The 24,731-nt window shown below is 44.2% G+C and overlaps 2 long non-coding RNA genes across 3 annotated transcripts; both read left to right on the top strand.

Moving 5' to 3' along the window:
• Positions 1 to 5,952: 5,952 nt before the first annotated feature.
• On the top strand, positions 5,953 to 14,085 carry LOC139082326 (uncharacterized). Its single transcript, XR_011538224.1, has 4 exons — positions 5,953 to 6,118; positions 10,106 to 10,314; positions 10,548 to 10,635; positions 10,762 to 14,085. It is a non-coding gene; the product is annotated as an uncharacterized lncRNA (long non-coding RNA).
• A 5,079-nt stretch (positions 14,086 to 19,164) lies between these two features.
• On the top strand, positions 19,165 to 24,304 carry LOC103553458 (uncharacterized). 2 transcript variants are annotated; one of them, XR_545470.2, is made up of 4 exons: positions 19,181 to 19,323; positions 19,731 to 19,851; positions 21,089 to 21,195; positions 23,455 to 24,304. It is a non-coding gene; the product is annotated as an uncharacterized lncRNA (long non-coding RNA). The 2 variants fall into 2 exon arrangements; XR_011538223.1 differs by lacking the exon at positions 21,089 to 21,195 and having other exon boundaries at positions 19,165 to 19,323.
• The last annotated feature ends 427 nt before the right edge of the window (positions 24,305 to 24,731 follow it).

Below are 24,731 nucleotides of genomic sequence, written 5' to 3'. Positions count from 1 at the left end.
CGGGCAATAATCATGTAAACAAATCAGACAAATGTGGGTGGGGGATCAGGGCTATAAAGAAAATAAATACCAAAAAGGAGAGAGAATATTCAGTAGTTTCTTCTCCTAACTGAGGAGAAGCCTGGGTGATGTGGACAGACGGCGTCACTTCAAAATAAGCCAGTCCTCTTAAAAAGAAAGCAGGCTTAACTTTTTCTCTGTAAGTCCCCGAGAAGGGACACACATATTTTCACAACAATCAGTGCTCAGTACTCAGTGTCCTCCAGAAGTGACTCACTTCAGTGGGGAGTCCAACCCATTGCCTAGGGGTTAGGGCTGTTCCAAGGAATGGATTAGCAAACAGACTGGAACAGAAAAGTGACATGATTGACAGAAGCAGGGTGGTGCCGGCGGCTTACACAGGCAAGTGGTTTCCAACGAATTCTGAAAATGAGGAAGGAAGTGACTAGAACTCAGGGTCTAGATAGGACTCAAAGTAGAGCCCAGGGCCTGTCTGCTGGGCCCTGTGCAGCAGTTCCAAGAATCCGTGTGTGTGCGTGGTAGCACGGGCTTGAGAAACAGCAAGGTTACGGCACACGAGAGCCCAGCTGCTGATGCAGTTGCATGCGTTTGCCCTTCCCAGCCATATTGTTTAAATAAAACACAGTGAGCTGCCCCCATCTGATGGTGGAACTTTCACACTGGTGGAAACAGGCAGGGGTGGGATTTACGAGTGAGTCACTGGACTTAACCCAAGGCCAGTTGTTGGGCGGTAGAGCTGTCATCTCAGGGAACTGAAGATTTACTGAGGATTTTGACTGGGAAGTTTCTTTTTTTAAGTTTCCAGAAAGGCCCCAATCAATCACTGTACACATATACTTCTGAAATATATCTCTTCTTCCTCCTTTTCCTCTTTGTTGTCTTCTTCATGTCTCTCTGCAGCCCGGTGCCCCTCTCACCTGTCTCTCGTTGCTCCAGCATCTGAGACAATGCTGTGCCCATAGGAGATGCTGACCTCTATTTCTTGAGTGAATCAATCCTCATTATCATCATCTCACACTTTCATTCATACAGCACTTTAAAAGTGTCCGAAGTACTTTTCCATATCTCATGGTAATAATTGCCAGCATTTGCTTAGCACTCTATGTGTACATTGTTTCACGTGACCTCACAACAATGCTGTGCATTATTATTATTTGGCTCATTTTACAGGCAAGAAAGCCAAGCCTCAGGAAAGCTAAATGACTCACCTACATGCATCTAACGAATGCTTGGCAGAGCCAGAACCATTCTTAGATCTCTTAGCTCCAAACTCCCCTTTTTCCACTCCGCCAGGCTTTCATCTGAGGCTCAGGATGAGCCTGTGAAATAGAAGTGAGAGAGATGAGGCCCAGGAAGGCAATGTGACATGTCCAGGCCACACACACAGTTACTGACCAGCAATGAGGTCTCCATTTCCATGCCCTCGTTGTCACTATTTTAATCCTTATTATCAGAACACATTTCTCATTAAAATTGGACCACTACTGTCTGGTTGTCTGCTAAGCACTCATTTGGTGAGATGTAGATTATATCTCTGTTCGACAAATGGAAAAGTCTGAAAAAAAGAAAAGTATCTGTTAATCCAGGTTCCAGACCACATTTGCATTAATTCTCTGGACACTGCATGCAATCTTCTACTAATTTTTTTTTTCCTTCTGTTAGTGTGTATACTTTGATTGAGAGTCTAATATCTATATCAACCTGGCTGGAACATCTTCTTCTGTTTATTATTTTTAACATATTGTTCCTATTATTATACTATATAGTATTACTATTTATATTATATAGTGTATTATTTTATATTATATAAGATATTATATATTATGATATTATATTATTACAACTATTACTAGACTCACATTTTTAAAGTTGGAAGTGACCTCAGGGAAGATTTAGCCCAACTCCCCACTTTACAGATGAGGAAACTGATGGTCCTAGTTGCCCAAGGACACACAGGTGGCTTCAGGCAAAGCTGGGACTCGAGTGCCAGGTCTCGGCTACCAGGCATTCTTCCCTTTTCCCTCAGGCTTCAGACTTTCCAGCCTCTACCTTTGAGCTATAAACTCTGTGTCTATTTGTTCCAGGTTTCAATAATGGAAGTTTAAAGGTTTACCCTTTGCTTAAAATGTCGGGGGCATTGGCAGGTGATTTTAAAAAAAAGTGAAAACGTCAGAGGCAAAGGCCAGGACATGAAACCAGCAACAGCAGAGAAGCAGGAAGATAGAGGACACAGCAGCCATCCAGGAGCACTGCCTTGCCTGTTATCAACAAGCTCAACAGCCAGAGCCACGAGTCCTGAACAACCCAGGGCTGGGGCTTTGTGGGTTCGGGGGGAACATGAAGGGTGCTCTCCCACCCTCCACCCAAAGTCTCAGAAGGGAAATTTGCAAGCCAGCCTTGTTAGGGTGGGTTAAAGGAATCATAAAGGAGAGAGATTCTTTATATTTCTATGTCTGTCCCCCCCAAATTTAACAAATACTTCATGCTTATTGTTAAAAAGATTAGGAAAAAAACAGCAAAGCAAAAAGAGAATAATAAAAATCACTCTGACGATCACCGTTACATAAATTTTTTGTATTTACTCTTCCAGAATTTTTCCTATACTTATTTGTGTGTATTTTTATAAAAACAGGATCGTATGGTACAATTTGATATCCAATCGGTTTTTTTTCATTTACTATATTGTGAACTGCTTTCAGCGTCAGCATGTTAATGAATATACATACTCCTATGCCATTGTGTGTAAAGGGGTGTGGTAACTACCCCAGATTTTTCCAAGGAATCTGTAACCGAATGTTTGTTAATTGCGTCTATGGGCCTCTAGTGAACTTTGTACTGGAAATGTAAGTCTGTGTGTGTGTGTGCGCGCGCATGCGTGTATGGCCCTGCTTAAAGCCATAGTAAAAACCACAGATTTATCTAGCACTATGCACTTTACATACATATAATTGTTTTACTTGTAAGCACCCAAAATAAAGGTACTGTTATCATCCCCAGTTTACAGATGAGGAGGAAACTTACTCAAGGTCAGACACCTAGCACGTGTCAGAGTCAAGATTCAGTCCAGGCAACCTGGCTCGAGCCTGCGTTCCCGACCACCACACTTCCAGTGGTGGTTCCACCTACTTGGTTTCACACTCTAGCTTCCTTGTTTCATAACTGGGAGGGCCTGTAGGAACATCCAGTCCCAGAAAGAAAAATCCTCGTAAGCCAGATGGGAAGTCCAGAGATTTCTTTACTTTTCTACCAAGTCACCTGTAAGCTCATTGCAGTATCATGGCCATCCATCCAGCACTTCTGTCTCTGATCTTCTCCGCCTGTCTTTTCCCCTCTCTCCCATCACCTTTTTCTATCTTCTCTGCCCTTCCTGCAGAGCTGGGCTGCATGTAGAAGGTCCCTGGAGGAGACTTAAACCCTTCAGAGCCAAACAGCTACAAAACAAACACAACTTTCTTTTGTTACTATTGACACCTCTCAGACAGAACGATTCATTGTAAGGCTCTCAGAGTCACTTTCCTCCATTTTACCAGACTTCCTCCCAGGAAGGGCTGGGAGGGGGCTTTGGGGAGGAAGGAAAGGAGAGGGTGAAGGTGGGGGGGGGGAAGAAAACCCCCATCCTGCCACAACACAGAGCCTCGGATTTTGCTCTGCTTTGATGCTAACGTCTCTGATTCTCCCTGGTTCGTTCTGAAGTTTGGGGGTGGGGTAGGGAGGTGAGCGTGAGAGCTGCCGTGCCTCCAAGCTATGGCATGGCTCTAAGAAGCTGTAGGTGAGGAGCCTTGAATGGACACCTCTATTTCCCTCCCCTCCAAAATATGACTCGTCATCTTAGGTAAGGCTGAGGGGCTGCAGGTTTGTGTAGGTCAGACCCAGGGTCTCTTTCTCTGGGTATTTTCTTCAGAATGGAACTTATGTGATAAACTCTTTTCAAATGGGTATATGATGGTCTGATTAAACTGCTGTGGTAAAAGACCTTTTCTTAAAAAATTTCCAATCATTGCAAACCAGTACTGTTCGAAAGTGCAGTGAATTCCTAGAAGATGAGGAAGAAAAAAAGACAAAGTATTAATAGGAAAAAATGAAATTAAAAAAAGGACATGTAAAATGCAAGTCCCATTTTATATTGTTAGATTCCAATTATCCAATTGCTAACACACTTTGTGAATACGTGCTCTCGATTTCTGTGCTTATCTGGCTGTGTCCAGTAACAGTTTGCAGACCTACCCTGCTTGGTCTTTGACCCACACTTTGAGTAGCATTGATCAAGTTCACTCATTTCTCCTCTTTTTGAGAAAGTCCATTTGTTTTCTCATTCCTTCTCTGAATAAACATTAAGGACCTGTTATAGGTGAGGCATACAGGTTGATCCCAACTTTCTTGGGATTGCTATGACACCATGATTATGTGTTATTATTACATACTTAAATTTCAATAGTCATGTAATACATCAATGTGTTGTGATGTTCACCATAGTAGCACTGAAGAGAAAATTTGTTCCAGACCTAGTCTGGGAGAGACCTTTCTGTGTGTGATGTAACTCAAAACCTCCTTCTGGGAAGAAAATCTGTGCCCCTGATAAAATGCCTATGCAGTTTTCTGATGTATTGTAACGGGATTAAGACTTGTTCTGGGAAACCAGTCATCCTCACCGTCCCCTTCCCCTACCCCCAGGTGACTCTTAGACAGCAGTCTAGTTGACCTTTAACCAGATGTTCATTTCTTTCTGTGTCTAGTCTAATAATGATTATCCGGCCATTCTTGTCAAGTGTAAATCTTTGAAATGTTCTCCTAGAGGCCCCTTCCCTTGAAGAAAGGCCACAATTCAGTTTGACACATGATCATATCTAAAGAGGAAGGAGGAGATATTTCTCATGGGTTGGCGGAGTGGGTGCAAGCCAGGGACCCTGAGCAAGCTTTTATAATATTTCTGAGTCTCAGTTTTTTCATCTATGAAATGGAGAGAGTAATACCTCAGGAGGTGGTTGTGAGAATTATGAGAGGTATTGAGTGGAAAGGGCTTGGTACATAATAAGTGCACCTTAGTGTTCACCATTATTGTGATGACGACTATGGACTTCTGGTCTTCCTGAAGTAAAAAGCCCTATAGTATCAGGTTACTACTGAAATGGGGGGCCACCCAGCTTTAACTATGCTCAGTTAGTTGTCTGTTAGCAAAAGTAGTTAGTCAATATATAACTAAAACCCACCCTATAAATAACATCTCTGATGGTTGGGTCACCATGGTAACAGGCTGGGTGCTTGAGTTGTTTTTCAGGAACTGAGAGTTGACTCCTTGTCCAATTCAGGCTGGTGAAGACCACCGACTCATCACCTGGGTCTTTGTGAATGCCTGATAGGTGACTGTCTGACGTCAGAGAGCCCAAAACTCCAGCCTCAGATCATGCTATCACCTTCATTTCGTGAATGTGCATCCTATGAAGAGCCATGAAGCCCTAGTACACTTGCGCAGATCATTAATTACCTCACTTCTCCTTACCTCTGATCATCTATCCTCACACTTCAGACCACCTTGCCCCTAAATATCCCTAATCCCCATTTTTTGGGGAGGCAGATTTGAGATTTCTTCTCCCACCTCCTCACTTGGCTGCCTCGTGAATAAACTCTTTCTCTGCTGCAAACTCGTCTCAGTGATTGGCATCTCACAAGGCAGGCAAAATGGACCAGTGCTACTGGTTCAGTAACACTACTTGGCTCCAAATCAAGCTCTGGGCCTTAGCTTACTCTCGCAGGAATGAGACTAGAAGGAGCAGACCCATCACAGGACTCAGGAAAGGGGCTCTCCGTGGTAGCAGGAGCCCAGTCCCTCAGGGGAAGTAGGGGGCTGCCTGAAGCGGTAAGTCAGCCGGGCTTGCATGTAGGGTAATGCTCGCATTTCCCACACTTTGAAAGCTCCTCCTAAGGCAGAGGGGAGGGAATTAAACTAGAATGAGCTTGGGGCTCATTCTGGCTGAAAGACTCACACCAGAGCCTGAGCCACAGCAGGTGTGTGATCTGGAACCCCACCAAGCCTGTTCACCCCACAGCTGTGGGCGAAGGCAGAGCTGTCCTGCGGTTTCGTGCTGTGGCTGTTGCTCAGGTACCGCTTATGGGCTGTCCCTTTTCACAGCTTTTCTCTTAGCTCGAGATTTGGGCTGAGTCGGGGAGGGAAGCTGCTGTATTCTGTCTGGGTCTGTTTTCTTTCTGCTCTTGGTAGAAGAAGTACACTTGTCATGTAGTGGGTAATTTTTCTCCTTCAACCTCCATCTGCTTTTTCTGAGAAAGTGAAGTCCATACATAAGAGGTTCTGGGAGAGAACGTGAGGGGGAGATGGAGGAGCAGAGTGAAGGGAGAGGGAGGAGGGGAGATGGGAGTCTGGCCAGTGCTCCCAGCCCATATTGTGTTGTGGAGACTTACAAACTGACAATTCTCTGCCATGGTCCTCTGTGGTAAAGGGAAGAGGAGGAGTCAGGAGAAGAGAAAGAGCAGAGAGTTAGGCAGGTGGCACAGTGCTGCTCGCCTGCAGGGTGCCTTTGTGAGAATTAGAAAATGGTGCCTGCTCTGGGTGCACATGGTCTCATGCCAGCCCTCACAGAGCTCTGCACGCACAGCACAGGCTGGGTTTCGGTCTCCACTGTCTTATCTGCTTAGAGGCTTGTTCAGTGAACAGCCTGCACAACTGTGACCAGCAGGCCTGACTAGGAGAAGACCGGTCCCAAATGCTGTGGAAGATGAGGGCTCACAAAGGAACTGAGATAAGTGAAGAGGTAAAACCTTCCCTTAGTTATGGCTATAATGTCTGGTGGGTGTAAAGGTATGGTCCGTTTCCAGAAGGAAAGCCTCATTACTAGGCCGTCACCTTACTCGTCGAGTGCAGCTCTTGACTTTCTCCATCAAGGCATCGCTCAAACCTTGCATAATCTAGTTCACCCCTCCTCTTCCACCAAAATTGGACTCTGTCCCTGTTCGTCAGGAAGAGGCTCCCTGGACTTTAGAGTGAAATTTCTGCCCCCAGCCTTTCTGCTGATAATGCTCACTTCCTCTTTCTGGAAAGCTCTGGTGCCTTATTCTGCTGAAAGAAGCTTTTTCTTTTTTTCTCTTACCTAATGACGCTTCTTTTAGAGAAAAGGAGAAAAGAAGATAAGAGGGTAAATGAATATGAGAGTGGAGAAAATCGTGCCTAGTCACACACAATTTTTTGCCTTAATTCATTGTTTTTCCATGGAGAGAGTGTCTAAAGATTTCATCAGATTCTCAAAAGAGTCCATGACCCTGATATTTCAAGAACCACTGCTGTAAAATAATTCATGAAATCCAAACAAAGAGGGCAGAGAAAGTTCAGGGAGGGTTTATTAAATTTATTTTGTCCCACTGTCTGATTTTCAGCAGATTATCTAATTTCTTTTAGACCATGGGCATGAACATTGCTGCTTATTTTCCTGCCTGGCTTGGATGGCTCCCAGATTTACGTTATTCTAATCACCAGCTAGCAGGTTTCCCGTTCTTCAGCCCCTCACCCTCCATTATGTCACCAGAGTTGCAATCCTAAAACGTGTCTTTCATCATATCTCACCAAACTCCAAGCAGCTCATTGCAGTTAAGCTCCTCCATCGTCTGGCCCACTCAACCTTTCTGACCTTATCTTGTTCTGTTCTCTAGCCAGCCCTCCATGCCAGCCAGGCTGGTCAACGTACCGCCCACCACGTGGGCATCATGACCATCTGCCTCCAGGTCATCGCTCATAATCTAGGCCCTTGTCGCCCCTTTCCCCTTGATTTCCCAGAACCTTCCATCATTTAAGGCCAGCTCTTTGAAGTGGGGCACCCAGCTTCTGTGTTCTCGCAGCACCGCATTTTCCCCATCACGAACCCCATGACGGTGTGCTGGAACTCTTTCCTGCCCTGTCTGTCTCTCCCACTGGTCAGTGAATTTCTTCCAGACAGGGCCTGTGTCTGACAATGTACCGAACATTGCCTGGAACTGAGTCTGTGCTTGGTAAATGTTTGTTGGATAACTGAAGGCTTCTCTGGCCATTGTAGTACAGACCCACCTCGGGGATGTAGGTCCCCAAACTTCCATTGTATTTAGTGTTTCTACCAGTGACTGGCGATCAGAATTACTGGGAGAGTTCTTATAAAATACAAATTCTTAGGGTTCTATCTCAGCTCTACTGAATTAGAATCAAGAGAGGTAGGGCCCAGAATCTGTATTTTTAAAATCCACAGGTGATTCTGATAATCTAGTTTGCTTTATATCTGCAGTTCTCAAATTTTTTGGTCTTGGGCCACTTCATGCTCTCAAAAATCATTGAAAAACCTAAAGAGTTTTGTTGATGTGAGTTGTAGCTACTAATATTAACCAAATTAAAATTACAATGGATAAATGACAAAATATTTATATATTCATTCATTTAAAGTCACAATAATAAATCCCTTAAATGTTAACATAAATAGCACCTTCTTAAACAAAAAATAACTATATTTTCCTAAACAAAAAATTTGAATGAGAAGAGTACCATTGTTTTGTAGTTTTGCAAATTGCTTTAATGTCTAAACACATAGGTGATGGCTGGATCTTGTATCCGCTTCTGCATTCAATCTGGTGCCATTTGCAATTTGTAGTTCCGGATGCAATAGATGAAGAAAATTCAGTTTCACGCATATGTGTCGTTAGAACAAAGAGAAATATCTTAATAGCCTTTTCAGATCATTGTGGATGTTTTTCTTTGATAGTACTCCAAAAATCGATACGTTATAGTTTCTTAAAGGTTACTTACAAATTGGAATCTAAACTGTATCAATGAATTCTTCACCTGTAGAGAATGAGTGAAATAGACAAGTAAGCCCTTATTATTATTATGAAATTAGTTTTGACTTCATGGTCCCCTGAAAGAGTCTTGGAGAGCCCCAGGGGTTCCTGCACCACACTTTGAGGAGCACTGTTATATTCCACAACATTCAGTACTTATGTCTTGTTCTCAGATTGTTGTATTTTCATTTATTCAACAAATATTTGTTGAGTGCTATGTGCCAGGTAGTGTTCTAGGCATTGGGATCCTGAATGTAACTGACCTCTTGACCAAATGATATTGAAGACAGAGGTCCCGATTTCAGAGTTGCCTCTTGACAATCCAGTTTCTGAGTTGCTGTGAGGCCATTTGGCACCTTTGTGTAAATTAGAAAAAGTCACTTCCTCTGAAGAGACACGTCTCATGGGCACACACCCCTGCAAGCAGGTGGACATAAGATTGCATCTCATGGGCACACGCCTCTCCTTCAGGTGGACGTAGCCCTGCACTGGACACAGGGTTTGGTGAGAGGAACATGGGCAGAATTGCAGCCACCACTCCCTCGTTGGCTGAGCGCTTTTATGCAGTGAACAGCTCATGCAACTGCTGGTGTTAGCCTTTCATGTTTTATGTTTCTTTTGTTCTCTAAGCTGGTAAGCCTCAGCGGCAGAATCCGAACCTAGACAGTGGGGCTCCAGAAGATTCCAGTAAGTCTGTGACCTTAAACCACTAAATTACGCAACTCCTGATGCACAGTAGACTCTCATCCTCATAGGTGTAGCAGATTTCTGTTAACAGAATTATACAGACTTGATAAATTTGGCACCTCCTAAAGACAATAAAAAAGCTAAGTTGAGAAGAATCCAACTTATTTCACGGAGGGACCTATACACAGTTAACTTAAGCACAAATATATATTCAACAGCCACTAAGCATGCCGGTCCACTTTGGCGTTAACTACGAAACCTTTGTCACCAGGGCACTGATGAACCTCTCAGCCAAGTGAAATCATTATCTGGGCACTGACCCTGTCTTCAACTGTGTCAAACGCTAGTGATGTTCAAGTGGAAGAGCACGGAGAATTGTCCCTTGGATTTGTTAATGTAGTAGTGACCTTCTCAAGAGCAGCCTCATCTGAAAGGTGTTGGCAAAGCCTTGATGGCAGTGTGTTCCAGAGAGAATTTTCCATTTGAATCAAGTGAAAGGTTAAAGATTGGGGCCTTCGTTAGCTGTATCTCTAGCTCTTTATTTCGTTTAGTTATATTTTATTCCTTTGCTCCTGCTTGAATCTGTGCAAAGGTTGGAGATGCTGTTCTGCAGACGCCTCGGCTGCAGTTGCCTTCGCATGACGGGGACCCGCTCTCTGCAGCAGAGTGATGAGACTACTGGAGTATGAGCTGAGAACAGCTGGGCTCCGGAGGGAGTCTCTCACCGTTTAACCAAAGGTCACCCCTGCAGCCCTTCCTGTACCTGCCTGCGGAGATGTGAGAAAGCAGGCAGCCCAGCAAGTACAGACAGCTTGACAATGACCTAGGGCCCAAGGATGTGGTTGGTGGGGGTTGGGGGAGGGACAGACACAAGAAGGGAGGGGGGCAGGTGAATTTTTCAGAGCTTCCAAGAACAATCTGAACAGAAGTTAAAGCTCTGAAGAAGGGGCCAGGAGAAAACCAAATGGGACCTGGCAGAATCAGGCTTGGACTGGAGCTGTGTGTGGTCTTACCATGACCCTCTGCTCTCCCAGCTACAGTGTCTTCAGTTATGAAAGGAGGCAACTGGCCTCTATGACCGTGAAGGTCCCTTATGGTGCTCTGAGCTGATCTCACATGACTGTAAGTTCCATGGGTTGAGAGCAATTTTTGTGTGTGTGTGTGAGGAAGATTGGCCCTGAGCTAACATCTGTGTCAATCTTCCTCTATTTTATGTGGGATGCCGTCACAACATGGCTTGATGAGCAGTGCCATGTCTGCACCTGGAATCCAAACCTGTGAACCCCTGGCTGCCAAAGTGGAGCACGTGAACCTAACTGCTATGCCACCAAGCTGGCCCATGAGAGCAATTTTTAAAAAATTTTTTTTGTTTTACTTCCTGACAAATAGGAAAGATTGTTTCAGAAATGAAGTTTATTTTGGAGCCCCATACAAAGAATAATAACATGAAACTGTCTTTCCATTCCTCTTTTAATATGTCTCTGCCAGGCTTTTTGAATATTTAACGTGCTTTCCTGTGACATTTTAGAAATTTTCATTAAGGGCATATGGTTTAAAGCTTAAAAGCCAGGTTTTAGCATCAGATGGATCTGAATTGAAGTTCTTTCATGGCCATTTGTTAGCTGTGTGACCAAAGGCAAATTAGGCAGCGCCTCTGAACCCCTGTTGTCTCAAACATAAATTGGGGATAATACAAATACCTTTCTCATGGGTTTCTGTGGGGATTAAGTGAGAAAAATGAGTGTTAAGAGCCTGGCATGCGGTCTGGCACATAGTATGAACTCACTAGCTGCTCTCACCACCACCACCACCACCTGTGAAGTAGGAAAGGCCAAAGAGAATCAACCCATATTGCAGATAGAGAAACCAGAATCCATATTTGACTGGCCAGAAACAGCAAGAGAACCGAGTTGCACCCGCTCGTCAATTAAGCTGTCTTTATTTATTAGCTTCCTTCCCCCATTGTGAACGTAAACCACAAAAGCATCCAAACCCTGCTTTGGAAGAGTGTTGGAGTGGATGGAGGGGCTTCGCCTCAGTGGGAGCATCCAGGAGGAGGGAGAGCTTCCTTTCCACGTGCAACCAGAGGCGGACATGCCGAAAGCTGAGTGTGACGGTGACACACTGGGTGTGAATGTTCCAGCAAACAACTTGGAACCAGGGAGAAGAGGGATGACGCTGTTCCAACTGGGTGGCTGACCGCAGCACTCTGCTCTCATGGCAGAGTAATCGGCGAGGACGCAACCTTTGTCTGATTCCCCTGATATAGTCTGACCTGGAGCTGGGAGGGTTGGAATTTTGTTTCCTTCTGTTTGGTTTTTAACGACAAAGAGGGATGAATGTGGGTTTGGGAGTGGGGGAAAGATCCTGAGAGTAAGCGTTCAAATGGCAGGTTTCAAGAGAACAAAATTTTTTGCTTATATAATAGCTTGTTCTTATGTCTACCAATAAAACATATCAATACTCAATTAAATTTATTGATAAATACTGATAAAATAATATATAGGGATTCACTTTGAGTAATGGCCTACAAATACTTACTTTTTATGATAGTGTACTATAATGATCTACATTTTCCAAGTTTTAAAATTGCAGTATGCTTGTCAATAATTTTATTAGAATCTTATAAACTTGGGATGGCAACTATTTATATTATCCAATATTCTCTTTCAGTCATTTTCATTGTGTAGTTATATTTTTGTAGACTTGCAATTATTGTGTATATACTATTTTGTGTATATATTTTTTCACTTAATATTATTTTCTGAACAAATTTCCATATTTTCCCATGGTGATATGTATTTTATGGCTAAATATTTCATTGTATGAGTGGATGCTATAAATATTTAAATATTTTTGCATTTATATTATTTCTCTGTGTATCTTCAGAAGTTGTTTATACCTTAATCAGAAGGTATAAATATTCTATAATTCTTGTGCAAGTTACTTAACATTTAGCAAATTGACATTGTTTTGGCCACTATCAGTTCTTAGGATATTTCTAAAATAATAGTCTCCTTTAAAGTTAGCTTTGATTGATAATAACTTACTAGCATAATGTAAATATTAGAAATAATTCTTATAGGGGAAAGGGACTCAAGTGGCTTTACTGAACGCCTATCGGGGGCAGTTTGCATGTGTCTAGATACTATGCATGGATTCAGTTAGTAAATGGCAAATCTGGGGTTTAGACTCTGGCAATTTAGCTCCAGAGTTTATGCACTAAACCATTATGCTGTTCTGCTAAACCTAACTCAATGCTTAAATAATTTTCTGAGGCATGTGTATTTCACTCCATTTATGGAGAAAACTGAGGCTGAGCGGCTTTAAATCAAGAGCTCAAACTGAGGTACATACAAGGACTGGGAGTAGGAAGATATTTTTTCCCTCCACTGTCTCATTTTGCTTAGAATATATAGCTCTCTCAATCTCTATGGATAGTCATGGTTCTAAGAAGTATTTAAGTCTACACTTACCCCTATGATGAGAAAAACAACAGCTCAAGAATAATAATGTCAACTGTCACTCAGCTACTGTGTCAGAGAGACAAGGTCAGGGGGACAGTGGCAGGAACAGTGGGGAGCTGCAAAATTCATGCCTCATCTCAAGGGGCTGCTCGTTCCAGCCAAGTATTGCCATGAGCGACAGCAGGTGCAACATGGCCAAGCGTATCAAGCAGCTATTGCTATGTAACAAACTACCCCAGAACTCAGTGGCTTCAAGCAATAAGCATTTATTATTGTCCACAATCCATGGATCAGGTGGATAGTTCTTCTAGTCTGGCTGGATTCACTTAGGCATGTGTGGTCAGCTGGTGGGTTAGCCGTGGGTTGGCTTTGCTGATCTTGGCTGGCTCCTCCACATGTCTTGGGCCTTGGCTGGGACAACTGAGACAGCTTGTCTTTGTTCAATATGGTCTCTCATCCTCCAGCAGGCTAGCTCCAGCTTGTTCACCTGGAGTCTTGCCAGTTTTCCAAGAAAGAGAGAAGAAGTATATATACAAGCCCTCTTAGGTCCAGGCTCAGAACTGGCACACTGTCATTTCTGTTATATTCTATTAGCCAAGACAGGTCACAAGGCTGATTCATAGATAAAGGGTGAGGATATAGATTTCTACCCTTTATGGGAAGAATTGTAAATTGACATTGCAAAATGTGTGGACGAAGGTGGGGGAGGGTAAAGAATTGAGGCCGTTTTTGCTATCAATCTACCATGTGAAGCTTCCAAGGTTTCAGGAGATGCCCGAAATCCAGATCTTTATGTGAAATCTCTTGAGTTTTAAGTATTGTCAACTTATTTACAATCTTTTAAGACAAGGTTGGGCCAACACTCTGCGGGCCAAATAGATCATGTCTGAGCTGGATGTAGTTTGTGAGTCCTCTGTTTGCAATCTCTGTAATTAATTTGCTCACATTTCCACAGTAATTGGCCAAGAAGGAGATTTAACCCTAGGACTATTTAGGTTCCACGTCCATATTCATTCAGCAAACATTTGCATGCCTTCCAAATACAAGGCTTTGACAAAGATAAATAAATAAAGCACAATCCCTTCCCTCAAGGGGCTTCTGGTCATAGTTGGGAGACAATGTGTAAACAAACATTTCATTTGTGTGAATAATGCTACAGATGTTTGCCAGTGGGGGAACACATCTTTCTCATTCCTGATGCTGCCTTCCTGGGAAGGGAGCTTGATTAGTCCAACTCTGGTCTCTCTCTCTGTGCCCTTTTATGTACTCCACACCCTGGAGGTGGAGTGACTGATCACTCTGGTAGACTGGGGAAAACAACTGGGTATGTTTAGCTCAGTTCTCTCTGTATCCCTCGGGGCTAGGAATAGCCAAGGAGAGCGTGTGTTCTCCTCTGATCCTTCATGGGGAAAGTCCTTCCAGAGCAAATTCCTCCACCCTGGCCTCTCTCCACCCCCTGCCCCTGGTGAGCGCTGAGAATGGGTGAGAAATCCACATCATTCCGGGGCCCAGGAAGCAAGCTCATTTAGTTCTCACACTAAGCCATGTCTTTCTATTTAGCATTATCAGTAACAAAGGTGACATGTTGGCTTCAGGCTTTCTCTTCTGTTTTGTTTCTTAACTTGTCGAGAACCTGGATAGGGAAGAGAAATGTTACTGACTGAGGGACAGCCTCCGAGGCCTCAGTGGTGCTGTGATTATGATTGGAGTATGTATACTCTATAGGTCTATGGGCAGACACATAGGCTTATATACACATATACACACGTACAGACATGGCACTGTGAGGGTCCTGGCTGCTCGTACCCTTCACCATGCTGCCTCCCAGTCCTCAGCCTTGAGTTTGCGTGTACCTAGGTGGGGATGTAAGTCTTATAATCAAGCAAAGGAAACAGAAATGTTCTTAACCCAAATAAAAGCAGGCATTGAAAATGTGGAGCAGCACTTCCTATCACGTTGCAAAACTGCTCGTGGTCTTTTGGCACATCCTTTTCCTTTTCAGAGTCTTTCTAGCCATCATCTGCTCTGATCCCACTCTAGCCTCTGTTCTCATGTGGCACGACCCGTACTTTCTTAAGCTAAGGGCCTACGTTTCCCAGGAGAAAATGGGTTTGATTTCAAAGGACTCTTTAAGCTGAACCCTAGGTTTCAGAGTTTCATGAGTTTATTTACCAAAAGGGTGCTGAGCACCCACTGTGTGGAGAGCGCTGCGCTGGGCGCTGGAGAAACAATGGGACACGGAGCTGCATGCCTCTCCTCAGGGAGCTGCCATCTGGGAGGGAAATACGAAGCAAAAAGAGGGAAGTGAGTGCCCTGATTATGCTGGGGCCCAGGGCCCAGGAAGGCTTTAGGTGCTGGGGTCCTTCGTAAGAGGCTGAGAAACAAACTCAACAAGTGGTCCCCTCATTTCTTCTGGCAAGGTTCTTATTTCATAGTGTTATTTTTTCCTGGTAGAGCTCAAGGTCTGTTGTGTTGTGAAGACAGCTTGAGGGGAACCACCCACCTCTAAGTGTATTTTCCATCTGTCAAACGTGAGTGGCAGAGTGACAGGTTGGGGAAGCCCATCTTCCTTAGGAGCCACAGCTAGAAGCTCACCCACTCGCTCTCTTTAATTCTCTTTGCTTTTCCTCCCTCCTATGTGCTGCAGCCAAGATGAGTAGGAATTTAGTCCAATGGAAGGAATTTTATTTCTCTCTAGCAGTTTGGCAAGATACACTTGAGAGGAAAGCCACATCAGAAAAGGAGGCTGCTGCCACCACTGGGTCTCTGCAGTGGGTATGAGTCATTCCCGTGTTTCCATGAGGCACCTATAGCAAGATTAGGGGCAGTTAATATTTTCCATTTACAAAGGTATCTGTGATCATTTTATGGTAATGTGTAAGAGTCCCCATGACACAACATTACCCATGTCACCTCATGTTGACAAATCAATTCTGGACCTAAAGTAAACTTTGGTTTAATCACTGCTGCAATGATCTAGACCCATTCTTTGACCAGGGGACAATATCTGGGAAAATAAAAGCCATGGAGTCAGATGTCCTGAGCTTAAAACCCTGAGTGATCGCAGACAAGTTATTGTATCAGTTTCCTGTCCTATAAGACAATTTTTTATTGGATGAGATAATGTCTACACCTCATAATGTAATTAAGTCTAAAGGAAGTAATGCATTTAGCACAGGGTTGGGCCATATGGAGACTCAGTAAAAAGTTCACCTCTGTCATTTCTGGGGCCTCCTCAGTCTTGCTGGTGATAGCAAAATAAAAGGGGTGGGCAGATGCACCACTTGGCCTAATGTAAGTTGCCCACCGTGCACCGAATGCACTTTGCCCCCAGGGTGTTGGAATGTTTCCCAATCCAGTAAGGTTTTAGTGAAGTGCATGAAGCCCTCACACAAACCAGGGTACAGAGCTACTGATGTTTCTTCTCATCCTGGAGGGAGCAAGTGGAGGCAGGTCTCCTACTGCCCCCACATACCTCGATGAAGCCTGAAGAACCTGTACTCCAAATACTTTAGGCCAAAGCGCCAACTAGAAGGAGATCCCAAGAGGCATCTTGAGAGGAAGGCTCTGAGGTCAAGTTGTTGGACAGATGGCAAAAGGAAGAGAAAACCAAGAGTGAGGGAGAAAATAGAGAAGGTTTGACCCAACTCTCCCCTCTTCCTGATTCTCCCTCTGTCTCGTCTCCTTGAAACTGGACAGGAGACACTTCCTGGCTGAGTTGGGCTATTTTAGGAAAGTGAATACAGCACACATGTGACCTCTCATTTAGACCCTTAACAACTTTGGGAGAGAAACTTCTCTAGGAAGGGAGACAGACCCAAGAGTACACAGAAGTGCTCACCGGAGCTTCTGCTGTCACCAAAGGAGGAGCAGTCCCTAGTGGGCTGGCGGGCCGCCCTGCCGCGGGATGCTTTTAGCACCTCAGGGTGCTATGGGAGGATGGAACCAGCGCTTAGAATGGAACGCCTCTCCTCCTTAAACTGATTTAGGCCAATTTTCACTGTTAGACTCTTTAATAAAAGCCCTGGGAGTGGGTTGCCATGGTTATGCTGGTTTTAACAGGAAATTAGGGCTAAGTGGCTTCCCTTAGGGCCCTGCAGCTTTTAGCTGCTGCGTTTGGATGTTTAATTTCTCCTCCTGGGAGATGCTGCTCTGCAAAGGGGAAAGGATCATAGACAGGTGTGTCGTGAGAGCCGCTGGGGAGGTGGATGAATTTGATTTGAAAGAATTTATGCTGTATTTATCTATCTTATCCAGATAAGAGGTAGAAAGGGTGGTCGTCCAGTGAAAGGGCTTGGAGTCAATGGCTTCATCTGAACCCCAGCTTTGTCATGTATATCACCTATGTGACCTTAGGCAAACGACTTAACCAACATGTCGCAGAAATGGAGACCCTAACAGTATGCACTTCACAGGACAACAGTATGCATTCATAGGGTAAAATAAGATGATGCATGACCCCTGGGAAGCTCCCAAGGTGTGTTGGTTCACCAGGTCCTTTTGCTCACATTGTCTCAAGGCCTTCCAGCATAAGCCCTGGATGTTGGTGTCAACGCCATCCTAATTTTCAAGAAAAGGGAACTGAAGAAGCTCAAGGTCTTCCTTTGCTGGCCTCTAGGGTTGACGTGTGCCTGCTTCTCTGACTTATCTCCCTTCTCTGCCAAGCCCAGGCCTGCCTCTTACTGTCCTCTCTGCGACGCTCTTGCCTGGCTTTTCATGAGACCAGCTCCTCTCTTCCTTCGCGTTTCAGCTGAGGTCACCTCCTTGGGATTTTTTTTCCAATCATGCTAATCAACCACCCTAGTTACTAGTTAACCTCTACCATTTTATTTATTTTCTTTAAATAACTCATTATAATCTGAAACTATTTTGTTCATTGTCTTTAAACAGCTCATCACCATCTGAAGTTATTGTGTTTATCATCAGGCCCCTCCCAACCAGAACATCAGCTCCTGTGTTTCCTCCTGTATTCTTCTGATTTAACCTAATTCTGGGGACCCTGTAGAGTCTGTGGGTAGAATTTGGGCTCTATGAATTTGGACAGAAAAAAATGACGTCTTTATTTTCACTAACTCCTAACTGAAATTGAGCGTTTCCTTCATCAACAACAAACCACAGTCTTACGAACCGCACTTGAGACTGTCACACACAACCGTTTTACAGATGTCTTGAAATATCATTTACACTGATCACGAATATGAACTTACAGGATTTTTTAGACCCACTGCTAGATCTTGTTATTTAAGGCAATAATAAAGAAACATATATCTTACTATATCACAATTTAAAAATATTTTGGTAACTATTTCAATGCATTTGGCTTCTTTTTAATTAGCTATATTTATTTTATGCATTCAAAAAGCATCAGCCTGGGAGGCAGCTCGACCCGTAGCAGTCCGCTTCTCCATCTTCAAAGCCAGCCACGGTGGGTCGAGTCCCTCTCATGTTTCACATCTCTCCTACCTCTTTTCCATCTTATCTCTCTGGCTAACTCTTCTGCCTTCCTTCCTCTTCCTCTTTTAAGGGCCCATGTGATTATGTTGGACTCACCCGGATAATCCAGGATGATCTCCCTGTAGGGATAATCTCCCCATATTAAAGTCCTTAATTCTGTTTGTAAAGTCTTTTTTGCCATATATCATAGCATAATTCACTGGTCCCAGGGGTTAGAGCATGTCCGTCTTGTCGGGGGGCATTGTTCTGCCTACCGTACCAGTGTTCACCGCAATAGTCTTTTCAACTCTGTTTGTAATGTGCTGGGAAAGAGAGGGGGTACAATACCATCTCCCGTGTCTAACCACAGGCTTGCGTTAAGGCTCCAGTGAAATAACTAAACAATGATACAAAGTGATATTTAAATAAAATTCATCACCCTAAAAAAAAAAGTATTAGCCTGAGAAAGGGGGCCATAGGTTTCACCAGACTGCCAATATAGCTCATGGCACAAAAAAGGCTGTTTATCCCTGTGGCCTAGAACATTGCATAGCATATAGTAGGAGCTTGATACGAATGTTTTTGAATGAACGAGTTAGTTAGATGAAGGGAAGTGGAGAAGGAAACAGTGTCCTGTGCAGAGGAAACGGCACTCAAAGGCTGGGAGCTCTGTTCTAGAAACAGAAAAACCGTGTAGTGTGGTTTGAGCTTCGAGAGCTGGGGGAGTGTTATAAGCTGACGCTGACACAGTAGGCTGGTTGAACTTCATCCTGGGGCAGCGGGAAGCCAACGAGAGCATCATGCAGGGACAGGAATAATTAATTATGTTTGCGTTTTAAAAAATCCCTATGGCTGCCGAAAGGAGAGGAAAATGAAGAAAGCCAGTGTGGACGTCAATTAAGAGGCTACTGTGGGTGGTTTGAAGCAGGCTGGTGGGAGTGGAGGGAGGAAGAAGTGGATGGATTTCAGAGCAATTTCGGAGATGAAATAGACACCACCTGGGGACTGATTAGAAGTCGGGGTTGAGGGAAAACAGGAAGTTCAGAACTGCTGTGGCTTTCCTGCCCCAGTTCCTGGGTGACGGTGGGTGGTTCAGTGAGGGGGGGAACACAGTGGGAAGGAGGAGGGACGTCGAGGGGCAGGCTCCAGGGCACCTGAAACTGCAGGTGAAAGTGTTCTTATTTTGTTCTCACTCTGGCTTTGCTAAAATGCCGTGGAACTCAAATGATGGGTTGAGTCCCAGTTTTATTCCTAGTTCTGCCACTTCTTGGCTACCTCAGGCACCTTTCTCAATTCTCTTCTTTCTCACGCAAACAGCGGAGCTACTAAACTGAGTCCTGCACACCTCAAATGCTGGCGGACACCCTTCTCCCACCCACTTTCCTCAGGTCAAGTGAGAAATATTTGAGCCTATGACTTTGCCAAAGGAGTCTCAAAGGTAATGATTTTACTCTAAGATTTGAATAATAAGTTAGGGTCTCATATTAATTTTATGATGAAATTAATGATGATTATTATTAATAATGAAAGCTAATCTGTATTGATCCCTCATCATAGAGCACTTTGCTGAGCGCTTTGCATCCATTATTCCTTTTAATTCTCTATGATCACACTATGAGGTAGACATTATTACTGTACCCAATTTACAGATAAGGAAACTGGGGGTGGGGATGCCCTGTGGCATAGCGGTTAAGTTCTCTGCACTCTGCTTCAGCAGTCTGGGTTTGCGGGTTCCAATCCTGGGCGCAGATCTACACCACTGGTCAGCTATGCTGTGGTGGCCATCCACATATAAAGTGGAGGAAGATTGACACAGATGTTAGCTCAGGGCTAATCTTCCTCAGGCAAAGAAAAAAAAAGAGGAAAATTGGCAACAGATGTTACCTCAGGGCTAATCTCCCTCAGGAAAAAAAATAAAAGGAAACTGAGGCTTAGGTTTTAAGTAACTTCCCTGAAGTTTCAAAGTTGTAGGTGGTAGAAACTGGAATGCATGCATTCTGACTCTGGAGTTTCTACTCTCCATGACTACATATTCCTGCCTTCTGGGATTAATTGCTGTTTTGGTCCAGGTGTTCATTGGAGTTATCCTTACCCCTACCACCTAGATTGAATGGATCACCCCTCCATTCTGTATTCTGTGCAAAGTCCAGCCATCCCTGAGATTTCTGTAAATTCAGGAGAGCTCACATTGTCATGGTAATCTTTGGCTCAGAGCTCCTGCTTCTGTGGAATGATTTCGGTTTATGGATCATCCAGCATGTGTTCGCTTGCTTGTCTTTGCTTTTTCGGAACAGCTATGCGACCTGGTTACTCTCCTTGATTTCTACCAAGCCTCTTACTCACAGAGGGCTTTACGTTTCTAAGACATTTTGCCAAAAGTCAAAAGATGGAAGGTTTACAACATAGAAAAATGCACATTAAAAACACTGTATAATAGTTATCTCCATGTTCCAAAAGGCTCCCAGGGATTTTGACAGTGTATTAGTTAAGATTTAGGCTAAGCTGCTGAAACAAGATCCTCTCCTCAGCCTCCCCACCCCCCACAAAATACTGCTGTGGCTTTATCTGTCTCTCCCAGTCCAGACGTGAACAGTCCAGGCTGAGTGGCAGCTTTGCTCCCCACTGTCACTCGAACCACACAGCTCCTTCTATTTCGTTACTTTGCCATTCCCTAGGAATGACTGTCCTCATCTCCAAAGTCAAAGCTGGGTCAAACCACACCCACAAATAGCCCATTTGAAGAGGAGAAGAGGAGGGAATGGAAACTACGATTTTCTTCTAAGTAAGTAGTTGCATGCACCACTTCCATTCTCATTCCGTTGGCAAGAATGTAGTCATGTGATCACGCTGCTTCCGAGGAGCCTGGGAAATGTAGTCTCTAACAGGGCGGTCATGTGCCCAGCTGGAACTCTATTACTGTGCAAGGGAGAACAGGGTTTTAGAGACAACTGGAGGTCTCTGCTTCGGCCAACCTGGGTTCCAGCCTCTTGCCCTTTGCTTAATCTTGCTCTTTCTCTTTGTTCTCTCTTTCCACTCTCCTTTAATCTCAGCTCTCTCCCTCTGCCTCCCCCGCCCCATTCTTATTTATTTCTAAAACAGAACAGTTTACCCATCTCTCATTTCCCCCTCACCACTTCTCCCATGTCTCAGGGTCTCACTTTCCATCCCAAATGACCTATAAAGCTGTTGTCTTAAACAAAGATATTTTATATTCAAATCGGGAGTTGGCGCTAGCTGTTAAGATATTTTTTCCTACCCTGGTACATGGTAAAAGTAAAACAAGGCATCATCGTAAGACACTTTTCCCAAACACGCTGAGTTGAGATTCAAAGAAACCCGTTGGTGTGCAATGTAAACATTCCAAATCCTCAGTGACTTAACAAACCCTCAAGAAACACAGGCTGTTCATCGCTTAAAATGAAACAATTTCACACTACGGCAGAGCGTAAAATCTCTACTTCCAAGAAAAAGTTTCAGAAGGGGCAGCTGTTACTCTTGTTACTTGAAAAGTAAAACGATCTTCGTGAGAGAGTTCTACACTCTTCTTCCCCATCTTCCTAGGGGCCACCTACTCTCAGTTCAGCCAAACCGCACAAGTGTTTAAAGTTTCTGCTAGGACGAGTATACGTCATGTCTGATTGCGTTTTATTGGGCAAAGCAAGTTATGCGGACCAGCCCCAAATCAACAGAGCAGGAATCTACCCTCCTCCCATGGGGAGACTACAAGCCACAAGGCAAAGGATGTGGATTTACAATCCTATTAGGGGGAGGGAGTAGATATGGTGCACAATAATCAATTTATCAGTCATGAGAGGTAGGATGGGGAATGGAGATCCAGCCCAGGGCACAGAGAACTCTGAATGTTAGACCATGTCATTGGGGCTTTATTGGAAAGCTACAGCGAATCACTGAAGATTCTGAGCAGGCAGGCATGACCTACTCCACCTCCTGAACTCGCCATTGTGGCAGGAAGTGTGGTGAAGTTAAATTAATAAATTGTTACAAATCAGCATTTTATTCTTGCCTTTATCTGGACAAGGGTGCAACTGGACAATGGGGTAAGCCACTGTATTTGTCATGGTTCTCCAGAGAGACAGAACCAATAGGAGATATATATATCTATCGATATATATAGATACATCAATATCGATATCAATGTATATCGATATAGATATATTGATAGATATATGTACATGTGTGTATATATACACACATGTACATATATATATACACACATAGAGAGAGAGAGATTTTAAGGAATTGGCTCATGCAATTGCGGAGGCTGGCCAGTCCAAGATCTGTGGCAGAGGCTGGTAGGCTGGAGACCCAGGGAAGAGTGGCAGATTGCAGGCAGAGTTCCCTCTTCCTCAGGGAAGTCAGTCTTTTTTCTCTAAGGCCTTCAACTGATTGTATGAGGCCCATCACATTATGGAGTGTAATCTGTTTTACTCAAATCCACTGATTTAAATGTCATTCTTATCTAAAAAATACCTTCACAACAACATCCAGACCAGTGTTTGACCAAATGTCTGGGTACCCCTAGATGTTGGCCTGACCAAGTTGACACATAAAATTAACCACCACAGCCACATACCTCTTTGTTCTTACCTTTAAAATAGGTATTGATGCAGCTGGGCTGTTGGGATTACATGGGTAAATGGCTGTGGAAAAACGGTGGTATGAATGATGGACTGCGGGATTGCTGAAGGGGCTGACATCCCCCTCAGGCAGCCAGGCCTCCCTTTCTGAATCCTCTAGAGGAGAACTGTCTTCTGAGAAGTTGTATTAGTGAAGTGTTCCAGCAACCCACCCTCTCCTTGCGCAGCCTCTGCCCTCAAGCCTTTATGACCTTCCCCCTAGAGTAAGGCACTTCCTTCTTATGCTGCCACTCTCTTCCCCAAAGCACCAATCTGAGCACACACTCCTCAGATGAAACTCCCTCAGTGTTGCCCCACTGCATTCCTACAAAGGCTGAGTACTTTAGGCCACCCAGGACCTGGCTGCTCCAGCAAAGTCACCCTCTTTGTCCTCTGTGCTGCAGGATCTCCAGTCCTACCCCCTGCCCCACTTGGAGCCTTGGGCCTTGTGAGGACATGCCTCATGGGCCACCTCTGGGGAGAGGTATCCACTACAGGCCCTACACAGCCAATCTAATTTTATCTACGGAGTTCCCACATACGACTTTTTCTTTGAAGACCGGATTCTGTGAGTGTTTGGGGGGTTAGCTGTTGAAGAGCATTCATTTGGTAATACCCACCTGCTCATATTTTACTGTGTATACCGTGTCATCTCACACTTCAGTCCCTTTGTTTATGCTGTTCCTGCCTCTGGGAATGCCCATCTCTCCATGCCTGGAATTGACGCTTCCCCTGCTATGGACAGAATGTTTGTGTTTCCTCAAAATTCATATTTTGGAGCCATAATCCCCAATGTGATGGTATTTGGAAGTGGGGCCTTTGGGAAGTAATTAGGTTTAGATGAGGCCATGAGGATGAAGCCCCCATGATGGGATTAGTGCCCTTTTAAGAAGAGGAAGAGACCAGAGCACACTCTCTCTCCACCACGTGAGGATACAGCAAGAAGGCAGAGTGTGCAAGCCAGGAGGAAGGGCTCTCACCAGACGCTGAATCTGCTGGCACCTTCATCTCGGACTTTCCAGTTTCCGGAACTATAAGAAATGTCTATTGTTTAAATCCCCTGTCTTTGGTATTTTGCATGGCAGCTCAAGCTGACTAAGACACTCCTCAAGAATTCAAGAAACTCACTTCCAAGAAGCTAATTTGAACTCCGGGGTGGGCTGACGCGCTTTGTCTGTGTTTCCATTGAAACCTGTGCATTTAGCTTTGTTAGTATTTACTGTATTAAATTGAAAGATTACTTGTTTATGTGTATACCTTTCCCATTAGGCAGTAAACTTTTGAAAATAGGGATTCTTTCTTTATTCTCTAAGCACCTGATGTTGTTGGAGCTCAAAAGAATGTGTGTGTGTGTGTGTGTGTGTGTGTGAGAGAGAGAGAGAGAGAGAGAGAGAGAGAGACATGAATGGAACTGGTCCTCTGGAAAAGGCCCCTATCTTCCCCTGTCCACCTTGAGCCCCACACCTCCAAGAAGCCCACCATGACTGCCGCAGTCCTCAGTGATCTCCATCTAACCATCTAATGAAACTCTATGGCATCTTGAATCTGTACCACATGGCTGAGCATGAATTCATTCTCCATCCTCATTTCCTTGAATCTCAAAGTCTCACCCATTAAGTCAATTTAAGAAAATTGAAACACTGAAAAATAAATTTATAAACATTAAAAATGTTATCCATAA

The sequence above is a fragment of the Equus przewalskii genome, chromosome 3 (assembly GCF_037783145.1).
Source record: "Equus przewalskii isolate Varuska chromosome 3, EquPr2, whole genome shotgun sequence".
Classification (NCBI taxonomy): domain Eukaryota; kingdom Metazoa; phylum Chordata; class Mammalia; order Perissodactyla; family Equidae; genus Equus; species Equus przewalskii.
Note: the sequence above shows the minus strand (reverse complement) of the source record. Positions and strands in the feature narration are given on the sequence as shown.